This window comes from Bos taurus, chromosome X, assembly GCF_002263795.3.
Source record: "Bos taurus isolate L1 Dominette 01449 registration number 42190680 breed Hereford chromosome X, ARS-UCD2.0, whole genome shotgun sequence".
Lineage (NCBI taxonomy): Eukaryota > Metazoa > Chordata > Mammalia > Artiodactyla > Bovidae > Bos > Bos taurus.
In genome coordinates, this window is record NC_037357.1 from 18,743,308 (window position 1) to 18,763,250 (window position 19,943).

The window sequence follows — 19,943 nt, forward strand, 5'->3', positions numbered from 1 at the left end:
TAAGTAAGAGTTCAACTAAAATCCCAACTCCAAACAGGTGAGTTAATTACATATTTTCATTTGGAACAAGAGTCACATCCCCTTCGGGTTGAGCTATTGTGGGTATCCAGGGAGGCTGACCTGTAGCACTGTCTCATAAAAACACATGATTTGTGAAAGAAATTGGAGTGCCATTGCCCTAAGTAAACAGTGAATTATGTGCATATATGTGATGATGATGTCAGAGAAAGTAACTTAATGATCTGAGTGTTAATTTGATTTTCTGGTATTGGTAATAGACTAAAAGCAAATGCCTCTGGTAACATCAGATACCCCTTCATTGTTATCTTTTCAAAGCTGATGCAGATGACCAGATGATTATTTTCTTTCAGTCTTTTAATATAGAAAATTAAGAGATTTCTTAGCATTCAACCTTGCTTACATTCCCTGGTCACGGTGCACTCTTTGAACATGCAGCTCTGGATTATGCTGGCTAATGTTTGGGGCTTTCCCATTAATGATGCAGGCAACATCTGCAACGTAGGTGCCAATAATCTGTCTGAGAGATGCATGAATAAGCAGGGAAATGTGTTCACAGAACCTCATGCAAGCCAAGGAACTCAGAAGGCCAAGTGAGTGGCGGGCTCAGCAGGGAGGGTGGGCACCTGGCTGACTCCTCTGCTCCAATTGCAGAGGGCCTCGCCCCCATCCTGTAAGATGCAGAGTCCTGGGCCCTGGCCCCTGCCCTTCATCCACTGCCCGCCTGGGGAAACCTAGGCCCTGCCCCTCGTTTCTGATCCCGCCTCCTTATGGCCATTAGCCCCGCCCATCCGCAGCCCTCTTCTCCCGCCCCTTCAGTCCTAGCTCCGCCTCCACATTGCGCCTGCGCACTTGCAACCATCTGCTCTTGAGGGCAGGGCCTGCGCAGGCGCCAGTAGGGCTCTCAGCCCTGCCCACCCCGGCCCTGGGCCCGCCTCCATGGAAACCGCAGGTGAGGCTTGGTGTGTCAATTAAGATCAGAATGGTAGTGGGATTTCATGGTGTTTGGCAGTCTAAACGCAAATGCCTCAGGTAAAATCATACCCACTGACCTGAAATAGGGCCAATGGGAGATGGCTTACAGTCTTTTGTGACACTCGTTCTGTAGCAGGAGAGGATAATTAAGGGATACAAAGTTCCAGCTGCAATTAGAGAAAAAGAGAAGTGATCTGAGCTTTGCATCCTGATGAACCTCTGGGGCAGGAAATGAGACACTGAAGCTTGAGGCCCTCTAGACTGAACGGCAAGAACAGAATTGCTGCCACCTTCAGCCCAAGATCTTTATGACACCCAGCCACCCTGAAGAACTACAGGCAGAACACACTGCCAGTCTTACTCTCCTTTCCTGTGGGGATGGGGGGGGGGGGGGGGTGTAACTGACCACAGTAGGGCTATTTGCTGGGAAAATGTGTTTTTTTTTTTTTTCATATTTATTAATTTGGCTGCGCTGGGTCTTATTTGTGGCATGTGGAATCTATTTTCCGAGCCAAGGATCGAACATGGGCCCCCTGCATTGGAAGCATGGAGTCTCAGCCACTGGACCACCGGGGAAGTCCCTGCTGAAATGTTTAAACTTGGTAAGTTATACGTAAGACCTGCAATTTTAGTTAATTGCATTTCTAATTCCAGTTAGAACTGGAAAGTGTATCCATATGTTTAAAGAATAAACAATGCCAAAAAACTCTACCCACTTAGCTAATTTAATTCTGCTATTACAAAGTCTTTATAAGACCTAATGGTGTGGCATAATAAAAGATGTCTCAGGCACAAGGGACCGAGATTCTAATGCAGGCTTCAGCAGGAATTAATTGTGTGCTTGCTGCTTCTAGTTTGGTCCTACTGACTTCTCAACTAATCTTCTCTGAAACCATGCTGGTCACCCTACCTCTCCTTGCCCTTGGGAATATCCGAAGATTTCTCCACGATCCCCAAATATGCATTCATGGCCTTCATGAAGTGGCTAAAAGTATCACTTCTCATAGGGAGGTGTTAGATCACCTGCTACCTTTAGGGGATTGGGCTTCCCAGGTGGCTTGGATGATAAAGAATCTGCCTGTAATGCAGGAGAGCAGGGTTCGATCCCTGGGTCAGGCAGATCCCCTGGGGAAGGGAATGGCAACCCACTCCAGTATTCTTGCCTGGAAAATCCCATGGACAGAGGAGACTGGCGGGCTACAGTCCATGCGGTCGAACAGAGTCGGACATGAATGACTGACTAACATTAAGGGGAATACTTCCCTGAACAAAGGGGGGAGCTTAACAAAGAGGGGAACTTTTAGCATGGCCTGGAGACCCCATCCCTTTGCCACCCACTCCTGTTCTTAACACATCAGCCTTCAGAGCTTAATGCTCCGCCCTGGTTCAGGTGACAATGCCCATGAGAGAGCCGCAGCTTCCTTGATCATGCTGGTGTTCATTGTGAGTAAGAAACACATACAAGTGAGATCTTCTGAAGCAAATGGATTTTATTGGCAGAACACAAGTATTTAACAAAATACAAAAAACTTCAGCAACAAATACATTTTAAAGACACAGAAATGAGGCTAGCTCAGGGAAACTCAGCAGTATGTCTTTCTCTCTCTCTTTTTTTTTTTTTTTTTGGCCATGCAATGAAGCATGTGGGATCTTAGTTCGCCCACCAGGGATTGAACCCCTCCCCTCTATATTCGAAGCACGGAGTCTTAACCACTGGACTGCTGGGGAAGTCCCAACAGTATGTCTTTTTACATTCTCTTCAGTAAAGGTTACTAGTGAACCTTTGCAGGCTCTCACTCATTCTTGTGGGTCTAGTCCCAAACTATAGCAAAAGTATTACTGGCTCAAATAGGATAAGATGAAAAGTATACCAAACCAAGTAGCTTCGCCAGGAAACTCGGTGACACAGAAAATAGAAGGCTGTGGGAAGGTTTGAGAGAAAAAGAGGCCTGCTAGAGAGACCAATGAGCCTGAGACAGGGCCTTCCACCCTGTGGAATACAAATACAGCGCACACACATGTTGACATGCCCCCATGGGTACACAATTTTTAAAGATTTCTTGAGTAAGCACAAAAGCATATGTTACAGAAAATGAAAACAACCCAAAGTCCAAGCCATTCCCAAAGGCACAATACCCAAAGTCAATTTCTGGTCAAATGACCACTCGCTGATGTCACAGGGTCACTCCTTGAGCCGAAGTCCTCCACATGAAGTTGACGACTTCTGTAGAACTGCTGTGATTCTATGAAATTCAAAACCCTACGGACTAAAGGTTAACCTTATACACCACTAATGCAAATACTATGTATCCATAGAAAAACCAAGGCAAAACCAGAACACAGAAGCTGTAAATGGCATTACCCATTTCCCCAAGGAGAAACAGTCTTCCCTCTCAGTTCTAAAGTCTAAAAACACTTGGGGGTGGGCATTCATTTGTGATCATGGAAGAGTCTTTTTTATTATGTTTTTAAACCCCTTCATTGAGGTATGAGGAATGACTGACATACAAAAATATAGTACACATTTAAGGTATACAATCTAATGAGTCTGGAGATAGTTTACATCCATAAAGCATCTCCATAATCTATATCATAAACACACCCATCCACTCTGAAGTTTCATTCCACCTTCGTAATTTATTGTTATCTGGTAATAAAAACATGACTGAGTAAGATCTACCCTCTTAACCTTTCCAGTACACATCAGTTCTGGGGTCCGGAGGAGATGCCCAGGTGCTTGGTTCCTAGCTTTAACTATATCCTATATCCTGTAGCTCAGTACTCTGACAATCTACTAGAGGAAAATCTACAACAGGCCTTTCAGCATTCTGGAAGGTGCTCTGTCTGACTGATTGGGAGAGGCTGAGTAAACCAGTGAATCTCCTTAGGATTCACTGAAGTGATCCCACTGCTGTTCCTTTCCAAAGCTGATGAGAAGTAGGACAGTAGGCTTGCACATGAATAAGGAGAGGCGAAGGAAGCTCAGAAAGCCAACCCAAATCTAAACTGTGAGGTGGCCTGGCTGGCGACGCTCAGTAACCCATTTTGTGTGTGTGCTGGAGTCAGCATAGTGGACTGGGAGGGCACATTCAAGTCCAGACGGATGAAGAGACCATTCACATTGTACAGGAATGCACCTATTTTGCTCATTCTGTCCACTCTTTTGGACAGAGCTGCACACTACAATTCCATAACTAAAACTCTGCAGGATCTGAGTCCTTGCCTCCTACCAAATATTCGAGCAGGTCCTGTGCACCACAAGACACAGAAATCGGCCCTCTGCCAATTGGAGATCAAATCTCTGCTCCTTCAGAGCTCTTGAGAAAGGGATGGTGAGAGATGAAGTTCAGCTCCACTTGCAAGCAGACTGCTGACATCAGCAGAGCGATTTAAACCATCTCTAAACAAGGTTTGTGGTTTTAATCCTCATCCTGAGTGATCCTATTGATCACAGAGAATTCCCCCTGAGGACATATGTATGGGTAAAAAGCTCCTAGAGGATAAGCAGTCGCTCATACTTTTTACTTGTCCTTCAGGAGCTCTTTCCACAAGTTCCTCTTGAGGAAGTTCTCTGCACAGGTCTGACTATGGCTAGGACTTTGGAATCAGCACTTGGAGGGAGGGTGAAGATACCCAGGGGTATCTCACGGGGAGCACATTGTAAGGGAAACTAAAATAAGGAAAATTAAACTGCTCATGCTGAAAAGGGACAAGACATTCTTTCTTGCCTTTCCTAAAAAACGGTGGAATACAGGTCAGTTCTTTGTCTGACTCTGCTGCTACTAAATCACTTCAGTCGTGTCTGACTCTGTGCAACCCCGTAGACAGCAGCCCACCAGGCTCCTCTGTCCCTGGGATTCTCCAGGAAATGGGTTGCCATCTCTGACTCTCTGCAATGTATGCAAATCTTTTCTGTAAGTTAAATAAGCCTCTTGGTAATCTGAGAAACCAAGAGTGTTCCGTCAGGGACCTGGCAGCAAAAGCAGTGACCAAGAGCCCATAAAGCTACAGGAAAAGGGCAGAAAATATCGCTGCAGAAAAACAATCAATAGTGTAAGCAACAGCAGTTCCTTCTCAGAACTCCCTTAGATTACATACTGTGCAACAGTACAGCAGGACAGAGAGCTCCCCTTCCACAACAGCTGTTTTCCACGGGTCTAGGCCACACAGAACAAGGAAGAGACAGCCAAGCCTTCACTTGCAGACAAAATCACAATTCACTTGGGAAAATGGACAATAATCCTGTTCCCGTAGTAAATGTCCTAGTTTACAAGAAACCCGTATTTTCTTATAGTATACCCATCAGGGTCCATTATTATCTTCTGTCCCTCAGCTGTGCTAACCCAAAGGAAGGCCACAAGAATGGAGAAAGGAGACAGGAAAAGAGCCCTGAACCCACAATGCCCACCACAGTCGTCACACCAGAGACCGTTGTCCTCCCCACTGTCAGTCTTTCCTTATACTCTCAGAGCCTCCTCCTCATAGCCCTGCTGGGCCCAAATTTCCCTAATCAAGAGAAAGCAAAAGCCTGAAATGGGGGAACCATGGGACCTTTTCCCTCCCCACGTTGAGCTCCCCTTTCCTCTCCCCGACTCCAGTAGCACACCACCACAAACAATGCAGAACTGTCCCTCCACTGTTGTACCAACACCACTTTCTTCCTTCAGAATGCAGAGAAGGCCCCTTGAGGCAATGTCACCCCCATCAACAGGAAGACCCAAATGGAAGAGAAGCCACCAGCAGCCAGCCTTTCTGCTAGAAAGGCTTTCTAGCAGACACACAGAGGGGAGAGAGAGCCACAGCCTGGGGGTGTAGCCCTCTCCAGCAAGAGGAATACAAGGGCTTCATGCTCCAGCTGGGGCACCTGACTCCGGAGGTTCCTGGACATCCAGGCTCATCGGCATATGCGCAGAAAGAAGCAAATGGCCCCGGATTCATGGACAGTTCATTGACAAGACCCATCGGACCTCTTTCTTCCACACAATGTGCAGAGTGTGCTCAGTGGAAGAGTGCAGAAAGTGAACGTGGAAAGTTCCAACCACATTCCTACAGAGTTGGGACTCCTCGGGAATCCCAATGTGCCCTCGCTCTGCACAAAGGCACAGAATTCTGACATCAGGCTACCGCCAACTTCTGCCCCTGACTCAACATTTCCCATGCCCCACATGCTGCCGTTGCCAATATGCGCCTCCTTTAGGAGTTTACCAAGGCACCTGAGGTGTGTGAGTGTTGAAGGAAGAAGTGTCTGGCTGCTAGATCACTAGAACACACCAGCAACAGCAGCTCACTTTCATGTGCCTCTTTATGGCCACAGGTAGTCCCAACAGAAGAGTTGAGTGGTCTACTCAACCAAGTGTAGTCACCATCAGTGGGCACCTCCCGGGAGACTCTCTCAGACTACTGCTCTAGGCCACAGTATAGGAGGGGGAAAGCTCACCTTTCCCCAGATGCTTTTGACAGCCTAAGGCAGTGCATAGACTGAAGCAGGAACACAAGAACATCCCTAACAGTGAACTCCAAAATTCTGAGGAATGCTGTAACATAGGGTAAAGCCTTCATCATCAAAGTCTCACCTTTGCCACAAAGTAATCCACTCTCATGTCACACTCAGCGATGTGCACTATTATCTTCAGTCCCCATGCTACAATGATCCCAGGCAGTACCAGGGACTGAGAAATAGGTAGCAGACACTTTTGACCACAGAAAGTCCAATGCACCTTTCACACTGAGGGCCTATGTCCTCCTGTCCAGCTTTCTCCTTGTGCTCTGAGAGCAGCTCTATAGAGGGTCACTCTTCCCGGCCCCTTCCCCACCTCTAGGCTTTAGGAACCCCAACGAAGGTCCGTATGTAGTCAGTCATTCCATCTTTCCTGATCAGGGGCGTGCTTTCCCCTTTGAGCCCCTAATCTCTCCAGTACTTCTCCTGAAAAGAACCGACAATCAAAAGTGGCTGAGAACCGCTCACGAAACTCATTTAGTTCAAGACTAAATTGGTACAGCTACTATGGAAAACAGTATGAAACTCCCTCAAAAAGTTAAAAACAGAACGACCGTCTAGTCCAGCAATCCCACTTGTGGTGTGTATCCAAAGGAATACCTCACACCAAGAATTTATGGAACATTAACATTCCCACGAGTGAGTAGACATTCACTGAGGTACTGTCTCATGAGCCTAAGTGACATGGCTGGCCTAGGAATGAATTCCTGGAAAGGAACCAGAAACCCAGATTCCATCTCAAATTCAGAAAAAGATTACCTTCTCTTTCCATGAAAGCCCTGATTTGTGAGACTGTCACCAATTTGAGAGTCACCTTTGTGGAATCCTCAACCTTGTGACTTATTTTTAAGTGCCCATACACAGAAGATTTACTGACTAAACCATCCATTTAGGTTTTCTTGACCCCTGCCTCCAATGAAGTCAGCTAAGATGACTTTGATGGGCAGTGGGAACAAGTGTGTATGGAAGGGCAAGAAGACCTCACGGTTATTCTTAAGTTTCACAACTGTTTTGACTAGGAAATAAGCCAGTTTTGATCATCATCATGTCACTTGGTGAAGGAACATGGGCCTAGGACAGGTTTTTCTAAGTATCTCAGGCTTCAGGTTTTCACTGAGTAGGAAACTATCACCATCCCCATCTTTCACAGCTTTAAAGTAATTTCACCAATTACAGGGATAAACAAAAAGTCTTTAAACATGCCCTCTAAAGACTACACACTTTAGTTTCCAATCACAAGGAAATGTGCATTTTCTTTTAACCTTTGGTGAATGAAATTCAGGTTCTGTGATGCCTCCTTCTGGATAAAACCCATGCTAATAGAGCAACAGAGGAGCCCGAGGTTTCTATGAAACTAGAGGTTAGAAGTGTCTCTGAATGCACCTTGGAAGAGTTCACATTTCTATTTAGCGCTTTCCCCCACCCCAACTGTGAAAACTCTTCCACACATTTTCAACAAATTAACCACTGCCCAGGAAAGAAGTAACTTTACACAGACAATGAAAGAGAGACCTTTTCGGCACTGCCAGTTAACAAGCACCTTCTTGGTGCCTGAACTTGGTGCTGAGCCACATCAGCTTCGGCATAAGGCGTCAGAGATGGCCAGAAAAGAAAGTTGCTCAGAGCAAGGCAAAGTGTGAGTTGCTGGGCTACCTCTTGGCATCATAGCAGGATTAATGAGGCTGGTTTCCAAAGAGAAGCCCAGTAATATCTGAGGAAATTTGCTGGCCCTGTGAAAGGAAACAAACGTTTGGTTGAAATGGGGGTCTGGACATGTAGGGAGACGAGCTAAATGAAGCCACAATGTTCTGTTCCCATATTCTTGAAATGGTGTACTAATTCCCTCCGTACCTCCTGTGTGCTGAGTGCTTTACAAAAACCATACAAGAGATATCCCTGAGAGCAAGGTTTGATTCCCATTTTGCAAATGTGGAAATTGAGGCTCAAAGATGACAGTAAGAAAGAGTCAGACTCAGACAATAAAATTTATTTTTAATGAAACACGATGCATTGTCTCAGCAACACCTGCAAAGCAAAGCAAAGCAAAAAAAAAAAAAAAAAAGCCTGACAAACTGTGGAAGGGTAAATATTTAATGAAGTCCTGACCCGCATATTACTTGAATTGTTAGCCTACACCTCCAGGACCCCTGCAAAGTAAATGCCCACCCACTTATAGAGGGGATAGACCGGCAGACTATCATTCTCTGCCACTCACTTGGTGTACAGATCTTTCTCCCCTTTCCTAAAGAGAGCTGGCTTTAAATTACATTCAAATCCATGTTCCCCTACCTGAAAAAAAACCAGCACTCCCACAGTCTCTGGATTCCTGAAGTTTGTTTTTCACAATCCCATCCAGTCCAGCCTGCTTCTGCCTGGTATTACAAGTGTCTTCCAAAAGGATTAAAAGACAGATCAGAGCTCTGATGTGAAAATGGCAAGATCAGGCTTTTTGGAAATGTGACATTCTAATAAATTCAGTACATCTGTAATAATGGCACTCACGGTGAACTGGAAAAAGATGCCACTGACTAGTTACAGACATCGATTAGAAACAGTGTCTGAGCAGCGCTCAGGGAGTGATCCTGACATTGTTGGAAGTTCCGATCTTAGAGACTCAGGGAAGACATTTCAACACCATGTTAAATAATGTTACAGCTGATGGGATGGATGCTACCCTCCTCCCAGCATTTGTGGCCCCACATAACATAAGGTTGCACTTACTCATCTGGCAGGTCTGGACAGCTAATTCCAGGTCCACTCTCTTCTCATTACAGGCCTATCGGCTGGCCAGTACTAGATTTTTCCATCACAGGTCCTGAAGGAAACAGTGATTATACAGATCTACAAGGAGACTTGCTTACAGATGGACAGCCTAATACAGCTGCAGGAAAATTAGGTAACTTGCAAGCTCGTAACATGAGTGGCTGGGGAAAACTTCCCCTTTCCCTTATCCACAAAACACCAAGGCAGCCAAGGGCCGTCAGCTGTCCTAACACCGCACGCAGTCCCTCAGAGCCTTACTGTCTCGTTTCACGTGGAAAATAACAGAAATACCCTCAATGGTTAAGAAAGGTCACAAAAATGGCCAAGATCAACATTTGAACCAATCCCCGGCAATGATATATCCACCCCAAACGCCCTACAATAGAAAGCAGAATCAGCTCCATGGTGGCCGCCAGTCACCAGACTGTCTGGCACCCCCACCCACCCAGCCAAAAGCACCCGCCCTTCCCTCTCTTTAAGCCGCAAACACTACAAAGCATTAAGACTATAACTGGGAAGGAGGCTCCGAGACACACATTTAAACCAAGAAAATCTTCTTCAAGTTTCAGCATGCCGTTACAATAATGCCCAACACCAAACCCGGAAGTGCCTGAGAGATCTTCTCCGCCATCCACCCAGGAGCCCGCAGACACGTCTGTCAAAGTGTCCGTCAGGACACACCATCTACCCGACTCTCCACTCACACCGCAGACAGCCAAATACGAATAAAGTTAGTAAAACTTACACTTTTGCCATTTCCGGAAAGGGAGCCGCCATGTTAAATCCTAACCAAGGAAAACGGTCTACGGAAGCCCCATAGCACAATCCAGACAGTCAGGAGCTTAGGCACGTGCTAGGGCTTCTTCCGCCTTTCACGCCCCCGCCTCCCAACATCGTCATTGGTGGGCCTGCGATGATTGACGGGGACAATGGCCATTCCTCTCAGCTAGGTCTACTGGTGGGAAACTGTCCATTTCCCAAGGCCCAGCTGACGTCATGAAATCCCTGCTCGTATTCCTAAGTCTTTCTATATCCGTGTCCATCCCTCAAAGCCTAGCTCTACTTCTTAGGCCTTTGCACATACCTTGTGCTTTGTTTCTTGTCATCTTAGACTTTGGAAAGCATGAACATTCCATTTACCCGGGCCTAGATCAACTAGGTCCCCCTCCAGGAAGCCTTGGAGCAGGCGATGGCACCCCACTCCAGTACTCTTGCCTGGAAAATCCCATGGGCGGAGGAGCCTGGTAGGCTGCAGTCCATGGGGTCGCGAAGAGTCGGACACGACTGAGCGACTTCCCTCTCGCCTTTCACTTTCATGCATTGGAGAAGGAAATGGCAACCCACTCCAGTGTTCTTGCCTGGAGAATCCCAGGGACGGGGGAGCCTGGTGGGCTGCTGTCTATGGGGTCGCACAGAGTCGGACACGACTGAAGTGACTTAGCAGTAGCTGCAGCAGCCCCCATGGTATAGAGGGACATTATCGTTGGTTTTAGCTGGACCAATCTTCTAATGTTAATTTCTAAGCTTTGTGAAGCCTTCTTAAGTAACATTTTCTGCTTAAAACGATCTGTGGTTGCCGTGACCTCCATCTCCTCTTCAAGTCAATATGGCTATCTTCGGGTGGCACAGTGTGTCTTTAACCATATTGGAAATGATTGATATGGCAAGTGCTCCCAAAATTTGGGCGAATACATATTGAACTAAATGGATTTCATGGCTGATTGCCAGCCAGTTTGATTGTCTCTTCTTTACAGAGAGGCTTATAGAGGTTAAAGGGTCACCCCAGGGCAGGAGCCTCTCTGTTCAGGAAAGATGGAATGGCATATAGACCATGGTCCCTCCTTCAGAGGCCTGCTGATTGCAGGTGGACAGAGGATGGGAAAGGGCAGCACTGGATGCAGCTGCTCATAATGATTAAGGACAAGGGACTGTGGTGTGAAAAATATAAGAAACTTCTTGTATTCAAAGAAGTGTTTTATTCCCCTTCCACATCCCTGTTCCTGCCTGGGATTGGCAGAGTATGGGGACTGACGATGGCAATGCACATGATTGAGTGAGACATGAGAATAGATTGCCTTCTGGCACAGGTGAGACTTTTATAACGGGGTCTTTACCCTACTTTACACCATTCCTCAGACTTTTGGATGTCACTGTCAGAGAAGTTCTTGTGTTCCTGCTTCAGTCTGTGCACTGCCTTAGGCTGTGAAAAGCAGTTCAGGAAAGGTGGCCATTGCCCCTCCTATACTGTGGCCTAGAAGGGTAATCTGAGGGAGTCTCCTGGGAGGTGCCCACTGATGTTGACTACACTTGGTTGAGTAGATGCTCAGCTCTCATGTTGAGATTTCCCTGTGCGCTGTAAAGAGACAACTGAAAGCGAGCAACCAATTCTTGGTATGTTCTACTGATATACCAGTCAGACGGTACTTCCTTCAAAGCTCACACATCACAGGTGCCTTGCGAATGTCCTAAAAAAGGCCCATAGTGGCAATGGCAGCATGTGGGCATGGTGAATGTTGGCTCCAGGCCATAAATTGTTTGTGGCCTCTTGTCAGAATTCTGTGTCCCATGGGGCATGGGGAAAGTTGGGTCTGGGTAGTAGGTTGGCACTGACCTGAGTCAGACATCTGTGTCCCAAAGGGGCATGGGAAATATTGAGTCTGGGGTGTAAGTTGGCTCTAGCCTGAGGCAGACCTTGGTGTTATAAAGGGGTCTGGGAAATGTTGGGTCCTGAGCATAAAATGGCTCTGATCTGAGTCAGACTTCTCTGCCCCAATGGACATGGGAAATATTGGGTCTGGGTGGTAAGTTAGCTCTGGCCTGAATAAGACTTTGGTTCCTTAAAGGGCATAGGATATGTGGAGTTCTGGGCATACAGTGGCTCTGGCCTGAGCCAGACTTCTGTGGCAAAGGGCATTGAAATTATGGGGTTTGGGGCTTTAGTTGGCTCTGGGCTAAGTCAGACTTCTCCACAGCAAGGATCATGGGAAATGTTGGAACTGGGTGGTAAGTTAGATGTGGCCTGAGTCAGACTTCTGTTGTGCAAAGGGCATAGGAAGTGTGGGGTTTCAGGCCTAAGGTGGCTCTGGCCTGAATCAGACTTCTGTGCCACCAAGGGCGTAGGTAATGTAGGGTCTGGGGCAGAAATTGACAGTAGCCTGTTGTAAGAATTCTGTGTCATTGTTTAGAGCAAGGGCATATTGTGAATCCTGAGGTGTCTCAGCTCTGTGTGTGGGAATGTGCTTGGAACTTGCTATGTTCGCTTTCTGACTCTTCCGCTGAGCACACTCTGGACATTAGTTGGAAGAAAGAGGTCTGATGGGTCTTGTCAGAGAACCTGGCTTGAATCTGGGGCCATTTGTTTCCTTTGGGGCATGCGCCAGTGAGCCTGGATGTCCAGGAACCTCCCGAGTCAGGCGTCCTGGCTGGAGAATGAAGCCCTTGTATTACTCTTGCTGGAGAGGGCCACACCCCCAGGCTGTAACTGTCTCTCCCCCTGTGTATCTGCTAGAAAGCCTTTCTACTTGGTGGTGGCTCCTTTCCCATTTGGGTCTTCCTGTTAGTGGGGGTGACATTGCCTCAAGGGGATCTTCTCTGGACTCTCAAGGAAGAAGGTGTTGGTACAACAGCAGAGGGGCGGTTATGCATTGTTTGTGGTGTTGTGCTACTGGAATTAGGGAGAGCAAAGGGGAGCTCAGTTTGGGGAGGGAAAGGGTCCAAGGGTTTCCCCATTTCAGGCTTTTGCTTTCTCTTGATTAGGGAAATTTGGGCCCAGCAGGGCTATGAGCAGGAGGCTCTGAGAGTATAAGGAAAGACTGACAGTGGGGAGGACAAGGGTTTTGGTGTGAAAATTGTGGTGGACATAGTGGGTTCAGGGCTCTTTCTCCTGTCTCCTGGCCCTGTTCCCTCACACTACCATTCTGTGGCCATAGCTGTGATATAGAAGATAGTAAAGCACACGGATACGTGTGAAGTGAGTGGATGTGGGCCTCTATTCAAGATGAGGCATTAATATTGGGATCAGGTCTTCACATTTCATTTTCCCAGTGAATTGTGGGCCTCTCTGCCAGGAGATGATTTTGCTACCTCTGCTCTTTCTGTGCACCGTTTAATGTTGTTTATACTGTTTTATACTGTTGCACAATAACATAACCTGAGGGAGTTCTGAGAAGGAACACCTCTTGCTTCTGTGAATGCTGTAATCCTCCTGAGCTGCTGCCTGCCCTCACCTTTTCATGATCTTCTCCTGCAGCTTTATTGACTCTGTTGCATTTCTTTGATAGTCATTTCTATCTCTGATTGTCCAGAAGGTCTAGTAGTTTCTGGTTTCAACTGCTTAAGTTGTTCCCTCTTTACCTAGTTCTCCCCCTTTGCAAGGATTTTTGCTTCCAGGTCCTTAAAGGAGCATTCCTGGGTTATCGAATTGGCAAGAGGCTTATTGAGCTTTTTAAAACTATTTCCACATATTGCAGAGAGACAGAGAAAGAACTGACAAGTTTTCCAAAGTAAACCTTCTAAAGCAAAGGGAGGGGAGAAAGCCTGCTCTTACTTTTCAATGGGGATAATTAAACCTTTGTTTCTTATGTAACTTTGTATTTGCCCTCCAATATCCTAACATAAGATAACACGTCCCCCAGGTGTCTGTCCCCCGCAAATTGTGATTGTCACACCCTGGCCAAACTCAGGCCGCAGGGAACTTCCTTCAGTGGAACTTGTGCCAAAGGTACTGCAAGGAAAAGGAATAAGTAGGAGCCATTGTTCACCCTCCAGCTTGTTTATATTTTACCAATACCTGTGCCCTTATGGCGAGTTCTCTGTGGTCATTTGCAGTAGGGAATATAACCAGAGGCCTTGTTTACAGATGGTTTCAATTGCTATGCTGATCTCACCAGTCTTGGCAAGTGGAAGATGTACTGTTCCACTCTGTCAGAGGGGAACAGAAGATTGTGTAAAATATTTTGAATTTGTAAAATTTTGTTTTTCAATAAAATGTGTATGATAGAAAAGCTCCCACTTGTAAATGTTATTATTTGTGATGACTCCAAGCATGATCAATGAAGATGTGGCTCTGTGTGTACATCACATCAGGTACCGAGTGGGACTCTGGGCTCAGTAATTTGGGGCATTAATGACAGGGGGTGGGGTGGCAGGGTGAGGGGTCTCCAGGCCGTAATTGAAGTTCTCCCCTTGTTAAGGTAAGAAGGATGGTAGGTAATCTGACATCTTCCTAGGTGAAGTGATCCTTCTGGCCATTTCATGAGGATGACAGATACATGCCTGGATATTGTGGGGGTGATGGGGATATCTCCCATTCTTGCTGTGGGTGAGGATATGAGGAGTGGCCCAGCATGGTTCTGAAGAACATCAGAAGTCATGGGAACAAAAATCTGGAAGCACACAATAAGCTCCTGGTCCATTTTGTATTAGAATCCAGTCCCTTGATTATTAGGGATTTTTCACTATGTAACACTCATTACCAGAGTATGAATGGGCAGAATCAAAAAGGTAACTGAATGGCAGAATTGTTTTGTGCTTAAAAAAAAAAAAAACAACTCTACATACATTGTGTAAAATTTCTAATAGTAAATTTAGAACCCCTTTGTAGAGCAGCTTGCAGACAACATTTTATGAAATAGCCATTCAACTGGCATAATGGTGCAGGAATACTAATTCGGAGAATGTTAACATAACTCTCAATCTGCCGAATGAACCTAGGCAGAGAGAGGAGCATCCAGGATTTGGGCAGGTAGGCAAGTTGGGTGGGTCACAGGCCCACACCTGATCCCAAGAGGGGATGCCAGGTCGTGGGGGCAAGCCAAGCATGCAAAAGGGAAGTAGCAGAAGGATGGCCTAGGCAGGCAGATCCCCCAGGTCATCTGCAGGCCGCCCTAAGCCAGGTGGTGAGGGCTCAGGCAGGCAGGGTAGAGGCCTGGCCTTGGGGCCCTTGGAGGGCTCCACTAGGGGCTGCCAATCACTTGGGGCCTCCCTGAGCAGCTGCTGGATCTCAAGATGTGTCTGCCAGCTAGATTCAAGCACTCCTGGAGGCGGCCAGGGAGGTGGTCATTCCTCTCCTCCAGGTGGTCCAGACAGGCGTTGACCTGGTCCAACATGCAGTTGATGGCGGCATACACTGCCTATCCAGCTATGTCGTCGTCCTGGCCTTCGGCACCCACATCCACAGCCCTGTTCCACGTGGCAGCAGACAAGGTGGGCTCGTGCACATGCAAGACTCATGTGATGTTGGAGTGAGGCCACGATGGGTGCTTGGTCTCCCTTTTTCTGCTGACCCTCTGTTTTGATCTGCTCTGCACACTGACACCAAAATGGTAGATTTGAAAAGCAAATTGGATCTTAATGGAGTTCACCACATCCAACCCATGTGTCCTTGCTATGGGCCACTTATCTTTTTCCCTTTATCTTTTGCAGTTTATATCATTAACTCTCTTCTCCCATGAGGCCAGAATGTGCGTTCTTCCCTGAGAAGGCCATATTCTTTCACATTCCTGCTCCTGTGCACTTGCTCCTCCTTAATCCTTTAAACTGCCTCCTCTCTTGCCCATGTTCCACATCAACTCTCCTGCAACACACATTTCAGCCTGGTGCATCTTTTCTTCACAGACAGGCCTGATACGGTCAACCAAATCTTCAGTACATTTTTGCCAATTCCTCTTATCAGGGCACCACCCGCATTGTGCCTTCTGGTAAAACCAATGAGTGAACAAGGGAGTTTATGACCTTCTCATGGGGAATATCGGATATCACGGGGGCTCGCCTAAGGAAAGGTACTATTTCAGTGTCCCCTTATGTGCTATAGAATCTTCATATGTGTTGCACTGTATATTGAGCTATATTATACCAGGAGAAAATGAGCAACTAAGCTGATGAATTGGAAACTGGTGGTAAAAGTTTTAAGAACAAGACATATAGATGAAGACATGCACAAGTTAATAAGTCAACAAAGACATTAGCATAGATGAAAGTAATAATTGTGGAACAAAACAACTGGCAAACTGGCCAATACATTGTAAGATGTAGATTATGTTACGTGAATGGTAAGTAGAAAAAGAATCAGAGAAAGTAGATTAGTGTTGGCAGAGCTAGCATGGGAAAGTCTCCAGAAAGGATGTTGTATTTGACCAGAGACATGCATGGTGATAAGGTAACAGTCCTAGTTATCATTTCATGAAAGCTTAGTGTGTGTTAGTCACTGGTCTAAATGCTTTTCATGAACTCACTAAGGGTCATAGCAGCCTGAAGACATAGTTCTTATTAGGATCCTCACTCTACTGATTAGGAAACTGAGGCACAAAACAATGAAGGATATTCAGCTGGTAGGAGGAATAATTGTGATATGAATCCCAAGAGCATACCTCAAGCCCATGAACTGTACACAGTAGGTAAGAAGATATTATTTTCTTCAGACAGACCATGAATGTGGAATGAAGTATAAATGAGACAAGAATGAAAAGCAAGACTTTCCTGGTGGTCCAGTGGTTAAAACTCAGTGCTTTCACTGCTGTGGGCCCAGCATCGGTCCCTGGTCAGAAAACTAAGAACCCATAAACTGTGCAAGACAAGAGAAAAATAAAATAAAAAGAATGAATGGTGACCACAGATCGAGGAGACACTGGTGATCTGAAAGATAGGACCTGTGTGGTAGTGGTCATTGTATGCCAGGGATTGAGAGGGTCCAGCATGTATCCATCTGCTGACGCCAGTCAGAGAGACAAGCCTAGTAACACACAGGAAAGACTTGGCAGATCCTGGGGCAGGATTCACATCAACGGCCCCAGTATTTATTTGTCTTCCCTCCCCATGTGGATTAATTGTCCTTTACTGATTCCTGGACAAGGCCTGCAACAGCTCTCCTGCCCTCTGGATCTTTGTCAGAGTCTCACCTAACAACCCCAGTTCTAGAAGAGCTCACCTGTAAGCTTTCTCAGGGCTTGCAAAGGAGCAGTTAATCTACTGGAAAAGAAACCCCTCTGGGCCAATATCTGGCTGTTTGTTTCTGGTATCTTCGTTTCCTCACTCATAGTTTGGAACTAATTTTCATGTATTTGATTTTTCTGTTTCTTCTGAGTTCTATTTGAGGACTATGAAGCCAAGTGTAACAGCTGCAGCTGGCTGCGATATTCCAGGTTTATTAGTCAAGAGTTATTCAAGGAAACAGAACCAATAAGAGACATTTTATATCTAAATCTATCTATCTATATCTATATCTATCTATCTATATCTATCTATCTATCTATATATTGGCTGTTGGTTTAGTCACTAAGACATGTCCGACTCTTGTGACCCCATGGACTGTAGCCCACCAGGCTCCTCTGCCTATGGGATTCTCCAGGCAAGGATACTGGAGTGGGTTGCCATTTCCTTCTCCAGGGGATCTTCCTGACCCAGGAATCAGACCTGGGTCTCCTGCATTGCAGGCAGATTCTTTACCAACTGAGCTATGAGGGAAGCCAATATATATATATATATATATAATCTTGAGGTTTATCTTGAGTTTAGTTCCCTATTTATGGAGGCTGAGAAATTCCACAATCTCCTGCCTACAAGGTATAAAGCCAGGAAAGACAGTGGTATAATTCAGTCCCAGTCTGAAGGCCTGTGAACCAGGGGGGCTGGTGGTGTGAATCCTAGTTGAAGAGAAGGAGAAAACTAGAAGAAATGTTCTATCTCAGGCAGCGAGATAGGGAAAAAAAGGGAAGAACTTTTCCTTTCTCTGCTTTTGTTCCATTTGGTCCCTCAATGGATTGGATGATGCCTACCCACATTGGGGAAGGCCATCTATTTTACTAAGTCACCGATTCAAATGCTCATCTCATCCAGAAACACCCTCACAGATACAACCAGAAATAATGTTTAATTTGGATGCTCCATGACCAGTCAAGTTGGCACATAAAATTAGCCGTCACAGTGTGTAGGGCAACATCATGGACTGCTGCATAACACTGCACACCACGAAGCCTCAAATGATCTTTCCCATGGGAGGGACAGTGCTAGCATTAGATCACCTTTCCTAGGAGCACTGTGCACTGTGACCATGCATTCCAGCTAAGGGACACCGTGCCTATGTGGTCCACACGTCATGTAGAGTGTAGATGAGTTAAACACTCAAGGTAGTCAAGCCTAGGGGAACTGCGCCTTCTCGTTTGTACAATTCACAAATTGTGAGCAGGTGCAGAAATCTCTCAGCAAGAGGCCTCCTGGAAGGAAGGGGGCTTCCAGTCTCACTTTGGATAACTGTGAAGCTTAGTGACATTTGCAGCAGAGATATGAAATCCTCATATCTTTCTTCCTATAGCAATAGGAGAAATAACTCTTGTGGTTAGGGTGGGAACATGAATTCAGGAAAAAATTAGGGAAGTGATTTATGCCTGGGCCTTGTAGGAAGGACAAGATTTTCAGAGATAGAAAAGCAGGAAAGGATATGAAATTCCTGAAAACGGTCGTACCAATCCTAGCAAGCTTCTAAGAGTTAGCCTGTTGTCAGTGTTCCCTGGTCTTCCCCAAATGTCTGCAACCTGAACTGACTTGCAAAATATCCAGGTGCAAGCCTTGGGTCCCACACAACATGCACAGCCCAGTACTATCTGACCCCAGGGCTCAGAAACAAGTCCTCTGCATCTCTGCTCTGATACATCTCCATGTCCGTATCTAATATGAAGAACTCACATTTTGCCTGGAAGGAGTAAAACTTGGAAGGCTTCCTGGCTTCTAAGTCACTTCAGTCTTGTCCGACTCTGTGTGACCCCATAGACGGCAGCCTACCAGGCTCCCCCGTCCCTGGGATTCTCCAGGCAAGAACACTGGAGTGGGTTGCCATTTCCTTCTCCAATGCATGAAAGTGAAAAGCGAGAGGGAAGTCGCTCAGTCGTGTCCAACTCTTCACGACCCCATGGACTGCAGCCTACCAGGCTCCTCCGCCCATGGGATTTTCCAGGCAAGAGTACTGGAGTGGGGTGCCATCGCCTTCTCCAAGGCTTCCTGGAGGGGGACCTAGTTGATCTAGGCCCGGGTAAATGGAATGTTCATGCTTTCCAAAGACTAAGATGACAAGAAACAAAGCATGATGTATGTGCAAAGGCCTAAGAAGTAGAGCTAGGCCTTGAGGGATGGACACGGATATAGAAAGACTTAGGAATACGAGCAGGGATTTCATGACGTCAGCTGGGCCTTGGGAAATGGACAGTTTCCCACCAGTAGACCTAGCTGAGAGGAATGGCCATTGTCCCCGTCAATCATCGCAGGCCCACCAATGACGATGTTGGGAGGCGGGGGCGTGAAAGGCGGAAGAAGCCCTAGCACGTGCCTAAGCTCCTGACTGTCTGGATTGTGCTATGGGGCTTCCGTAGACCGTTTTCCTCGGTTAGGATTTAACATGGCGGCTCCCTTTCCGGAAATGGCAAAAGTGTAAGTTTTACTAACTTTATTCGTATTTGGCTGTCTGCGGTGTGAGTGGAGAGTCGGGTAAATGGTGTGTCCTGACGGACACTTTGACAGACGTGTCTGCGGGCTCCTGGGTGGATGGCGGAGAAGATCTCTCAGGCACTTCCGGGTTTGGTGTTGGGCATTATTGTAACGGCATGCTGAAACTTGAAGAAGATTTTCTTGGTTTAAATGTGGGTCTCGGAGCCTCCTTCCCAGTTATAGTCTTAATGCTTTGTAGTGTTTGCGGCTTAAAGAG

At 46.4% G+C, this 19,943-nt stretch overlaps 2 long non-coding RNA genes across 2 annotated transcripts; one reads left to right on the top strand and one right to left on the bottom strand.

The window, feature by feature from the left end:
• The first annotated feature begins 556 nt into the window (after nt 1-556).
• Nucleotides 557-8,572, top strand: LOC104976321 (uncharacterized). The gene is made up of 3 exons (XR_003033485.2): nt 557-970; nt 1,510-1,595; nt 5,661-8,572. It is a non-coding gene; the product is annotated as an uncharacterized lncRNA (long non-coding RNA).
• Nucleotides 8,523-10,285, bottom strand: LOC132344353 (uncharacterized). Its single transcript, XR_009493602.1, has 3 exons — nt 9,999-10,285; nt 9,212-9,305; nt 8,523-8,862 (listed from the first exon to the last, which is right to left on the bottom strand). It is a non-coding gene; the product is annotated as an uncharacterized lncRNA (long non-coding RNA).
• Between the last annotated feature and the right edge of the window lie 9,658 nt (nt 10,286-19,943).